Source organism: Tenrec ecaudatus, chromosome 16 (genome assembly GCF_050624435.1).
Source record: "Tenrec ecaudatus isolate mTenEca1 chromosome 16, mTenEca1.hap1, whole genome shotgun sequence".
NCBI lineage: Eukaryota > Metazoa > Chordata > Mammalia > Afrosoricida > Tenrecidae > Tenrec > Tenrec ecaudatus.
In genome coordinates this window covers 49,676,040-49,681,495 of record NC_134545.1, presented here as the reverse complement: position 1 = coordinate 49,681,495, position 5,456 = coordinate 49,676,040, and the positions used below count along the sequence as shown (strand labels likewise).

The following is a 5,456-nucleotide window of genomic DNA, read 5'->3' as shown; positions in this document are numbered from 1 at the left end:
CTTCCCTGGGCCCTCCACCCACCCCTGTTTCATCAGGTTTGGTAAATCATTTGAGCCGGGGGCTAACCTTGGCAGGAGAGGGAGTTGGTCTCAGGTGAAGGTCAGAGAGGTGTCAGGATCCTTAGAGACTATCCAATGATTTCTATTATGTCGTTTGGGAAATCAGAGAGCAATGGGACTGTCCCGAGGCTATCCAGAGCCCTGATGTATAGCTCAGTTCTCTGTCCACCTGCCCACCAAGACAAGGACCTGCTCAGGGACTCCACTGCCTCCAGCACAGCCTGCCAGGGAAAGCCCATCTGGAGAAAGGCGGCAGGTGACTGGCTCATGGTCCCTCAGAAAGGAAGCCAGGGCTGAGGACTCCGCTCCCTGGGCTGCACTCTGCAGGACTGTTCCATCTGCTCACCCTCCCCCTGGAAGGGGGGCCTGAGGAAGGCGTGTGGTTCCCTTGGAAACTGAGCTGCTTGTCTCCAGGGTCAGCAGCACTTAATCTGCTGGTTCTTGCAATTTTGATGCTAGTGGGAGAAGGGACCTGGACGCTCCTCCGCATTCCTACACCACCCCCCCATCCATGGCTTCAGGAGAACACACACACCTCACGCTCACACTCTGCTCTCTCACATATGGACACACACACACACTTCACCCAAGTGGCTTTTGGCTTTTAATGACTGTTTCCTAACTCTCCTGGAAGAGAAGCAAGCAGATCCTTGCCTTTGTGCCTTGAAGCACATGTCTTCCTTTGAGTCCTGGGGCTCCCTCAGACCAGAATGGGACATCCTTTACATGCAAATGCTCACTCCAGGACATCACCATCCATTTTCCTGGCTCCCTAAGAGATTGAAGGGTCTACAGGAAAAGCCAAGAATGTGTTGAAACATTACTTTGGGCATGTGGTGATTTTAAACCAATTTGCATTCTAATTGCTTTGCCCTGGTGGATCCAGGTGGACTGTAAGCCCTTTGTGGGTTGTTTCTGCTCTGATTCCCCACTGTGCTCTCAAGTGTCCTCAGATCCAATGAGCTTGTGCTGAATGAAGCTACCCTGCACTTCAGGAAAGCAAGGATGGAAACTTCCAGAGGAGAGATGGCTCAGGCCCCAGATCCTATGCCTTGATTCCTAGCCCAGAAAACCGTTGATATTGAGGGATAAAGGGAGAGGCTGTGCAGTTTTATCAGAGATGCAGACAGAGGAGGGAAGGAGAGAGAGAGACAGCCTGCAGCACCAGGAAAGAAAGGCTGACAGGAGCCTGCAGTTTGAAGGCTTGAGCACAGAATGAGGATAAACTAAGGAAGAAACTTCTTTGGTACCACAAAGATTAGCAAAGGGACTTTTACCTACATCCACAGGCCAGAGGCACTGTAAGGTTCAGATGGTGCAGAGTTAAACCAAGATGAAAATTAAAGGTCCCTATTCTTCATCAAAGAGAATGTTCTGGAACCTGAGCAAGTGGTTCCTGGTAAAGAATCAAAGTTTGAATTAATAGAGAGGAGAGGCAGCAACTTACATAAATAAATGCCTACAAATATAAACAAATAAAAGCAAGCATCTACACAACTTAAAAAATAAAAGAGGCACAAGTCTTAAAAATTAAAACTATATGCAAACATATAAAACTCCCCAGTCATATCCACTATGCTTAGTACTTCCCCCAGGACAAGTGACCTTAGCCAGTCTAGCACCTCCAAATCAATGATGGTCAGAGCCTCATCCAGCCTGCTCTCAGATGCCCTGCAAGACCAGGGATCAGAGACCTACACCCACATTCCCACCCGCCACCAACTCTACCTGAACACAGGCAGTGGGACCCAGGGCCGCCAAACCTTGACTAGAGTAGCATACCCACCCCATAACCCAGGTACATTAAAATAAAACAAAACAAAAAGAAAGGCAAAGCAAACCATAACAAAATCAACAAATTAATTTTTTAAATGCATGGGATACAACAGAAAATGTTAAAATGCACACCAACAGAGAAACACAAACTCCGGAGGTCAAGATGGCTCCCACAAGAGACCAAAATACAGGCTTAGAAAACCCTTGGGAGGGAAACACTACGGGGACTATCGGATACAAAACCCAAAAGATTCTTCTCATCAGGCAAGGAAAGAAATCAAGGAAGCAACAGATAAAATTATAGACGCATCCATGGTAAAGAATTCAAGAAAGCAATATAAGCAACTTCACAAAATGACTGGAAAATGAGAAAGCATCCACACGCAGTAAATAAGAATCCAGGAGATGAATGCTGAAATGTCAGAAACAGATAACATCCAGAGAGGGAAAAGAACTCTGGTGGCGTAAGGGTTTTCACGTTGGGCTGCTAACCTCAAGGCCAGCAGTTCAAAACCACCCACTGCTCCAAAGGGGAGGCTTTCTATTCCCATAAGGTTTGCTATATCAGAAACCCGCAGGGGCAGGTCTGCTCTACCCCCACAGCATTGCTGAGAGTAAGACTCAACTCAGGGACCGTGAGTGAGAGTGACTGGGAGGGGAAAGGAGCAGAACTGAATCCATGGACTTCAGAATTGAAGACAAATCTTTTCTTAGCCCCCCAAAGGAGAGGAGGTGCGCCATTCCTGGAGTTACTGTGATACCAGGTTGATGCCTGGAATGGAATGGACGGTGCAAGCTCCTATTCCACCTCCCTGCTCTAAAAATCCATTTACTATATTGTCCACAGATAGAGGACATATCAGATATTAAACTGATCGGAACAGACACTATACTTGATCTGAGCCCAAAGGCCGAGAAGCGATGGAGACAAATCTTTTCATAGTAAACTGCTCCAGACTGGATCCAGGGATCCATATGGTAGCCAACCGAAAAGGAGGGGGAAAGGGGAAAAATAGAAGAAATCGGTAGTGGGGGAGCAGGGCTCCAACCCACCCAAGGGGAGGGTATTATATCTCCACAGGGAAAGAAGAACCAGACGTCAACCCAGTGCTCCAAATTGTGAATGCAGCATGCCGGCATGGAGTAGGGAACCAGGGGAGAGGTCTGAGGGACCGGCCATAATCCCAACTGTGTGGACACCAGCCCCTCCCCGCAGAATAATTTACTTCAGAGGACAGCACTGAAGCTGCAGCTCAAGGAGAGGGGCATGGCTGATCAGAGCAAATGGGAGCAAATGAAGGGGGAGGAAGAGAGAGTGGAGCACATCCTGGCCCACCAAACCTTGAGGATGATATCCCCGCTCAGAGCAGCCAATTCACAGAGAAGACCATATGGCCGGCCCCGCTATGAGACATGACATCCCTCATTGACCCATAGCCCTACGGGGGACAACACTGGAGACACAGTGTGGGAATTGTGCCCGATCTGACCCCACCACACAGAGGCAAAACATTAAAGGTGTGCAACCGAACAGCAAGGGGAGCAGAGCAATGAAGTCCCCAGGGAATACCAAAAACAGACTCTGGGGCCAGAGCCTGGCACCCCATCAGACGTGACCGGAAAACACTCCTAAAGGTCAACAAGCAGTCCTTGAACTAACTAAGGGCTTTCTTTTTTTTTTTTTAATTTTAACGATTTATTAGGGGCTCATACAATTCTTATCACAGTTCATACATATACATACATCAATTGTATAAAGCACATCTGTACAGTCCCTGCCCTAATCATTTTTTTCTCCTCTTTTCTTTTTTTACATTTTATTAGGGACCCATACAACTCTTATCACCATCCATACATATACATACATCAATTGTATAAAGCACATCCATACATTCCCTGCCCCAATCATTCTCAAAGCATTTGCTCTCCACTTAAGGGCTTTCTTTTTTATTATTGTTTGTCATTGGCTTTTGTTGTTGCTGATGATGTTTTGTTTTCTTCTGTTGCTTGTTTTTGTGCATGCTATTATCTCTGCAGGTCTCTCTAAATAAGATAGGCTGGATGAACAACTGGAGGAGACAACAACGGACTGATGATTCCAGGGGGACATGGGAGATGGGGAGGTGGGGTGAAAGGAAGTGGTGTTAACAAACCCAGGGACAAGGAAACAAGTGATCCAAATCAGTGGTGAGGAGGGTATAGGAGGCCTGGTAGGGCGTGATCAAGGGTAATGTAGCCAAGAGGAATTACTGAAACCCAAATGAAGGCTGAGTGTGATAGTGGGACAAGAGGAAAGTAAAAGGAAATAGAGGAAATAATTAGGAATCAAAGAGCATTTATAGAGGTCTAAATGTAGGCATGTGCATGCATGAACATATTTATATATGATGATGTGGAAATAGATCTATGTGCCTATGTTTATAGGTTTAGTATTAAGGTAGCAGAAGGACATTGGGCCTTCACTCAAGTACTCCCTCAATGCAAGAATACTTTGCTCTAGTAAACTGGCATTCCAGGTTGCTCACCTTCCCTACACGATCACTGAAGACAAAGCAGGTGCATAAGCAAATGTAGGGAAGAAAGCTGATGGTGTCCCGCTATCAAAATATATAGCGTCTAGAGTCTGTACAAATGTGCTTGACACAATGGATATATGTATGGATTGTGATAAGAGTTGTAAGAGCCCCAATAAAATGATTTTAAAAATAGTAAACTGCTATATAGACAATTTTTAAAAAGCACCTATACTCCCAGCCAGTCCATATATCATAGATTGAACTGTGTGTCCCAAAATATGTGTCCCCATCACTGGGCCATGATTCTCATTGCTTAGGCAGTTGGGTAATGGTGCTAGAACCTGATATGATCAACCCTTGACAGAGAGGAAGACTGGGCATGAAGGGGGTGGTCTCCATCCCCTTTACTCACACTAAATGAAATTCGCCTGCTATACCACAATAAAGAGGCTTGAAAGAAACCAGGCCACATTAGACACCTGTGGGGATGATCCAAAGCTGGGCATGCTCAGAACAAGGTCCCCTAGGTACAGGTAAAGGTCAACCTGAGCATACACACCAGGAGCCAGCAACATTATGTCACTCGTGCACCTGAATTCAGACACTGATAACGGCCAATACCCTCAGCCACGCCCTTCCAGCCCCCAGTTGGGATGGGTCGGGACAAAAAGCAGAGACCAAGGGCAATCTTCCTTTTCTTCCTTTGTCCGTCTGTCAGTCCTTTTCCCATGTCGTTCTTCGCACTCCCCAGAAGCAGTTGTCTTCAGCTGTGAACTCTTGCCTGATCCCCCTCATGGCCTGGAGCACTTTCCTGAGATATTGTACAATTTCTGAAACTGTATTACGCGAAACTTTCCTTTCCCTCCTAAAAGTGACTTGGATTTACAAAAGTGCTTCTGCTGCGTGAATTCTTTCAGTGTTGAGAAGCAAGAATAGGGGAAAATCATCCTAGAAACCTAACACTAGCAGTTTTAAAGGGATTATGGTTAGGGTTAGGGATTAGGTAAGGGATTAGGGTTAGGGATTAAGTAAGGGATTATGATTAGGGTTAGGGATTAGGTAAAAGGTTAGGGATTAGGGTTAGCTGCAACAACCATGCTCAAT

General features: G+C 46.2%; 1 non-coding gene across 1 annotated transcript; it reads right to left on the bottom strand.

Annotated features, from left to right (window-relative positions):
- Positions 1-2,563: 2,563 nt before the first annotated feature.
- On the bottom strand, positions 2,564-2,759 carry LOC142429950 (U2 spliceosomal RNA). The gene has a single exon (XR_012780458.1). It is a non-coding gene; the product is annotated as a U2 spliceosomal RNA (small nuclear RNA).
- Between the last annotated feature and the right edge of the window lie 2,697 nt (positions 2,760-5,456).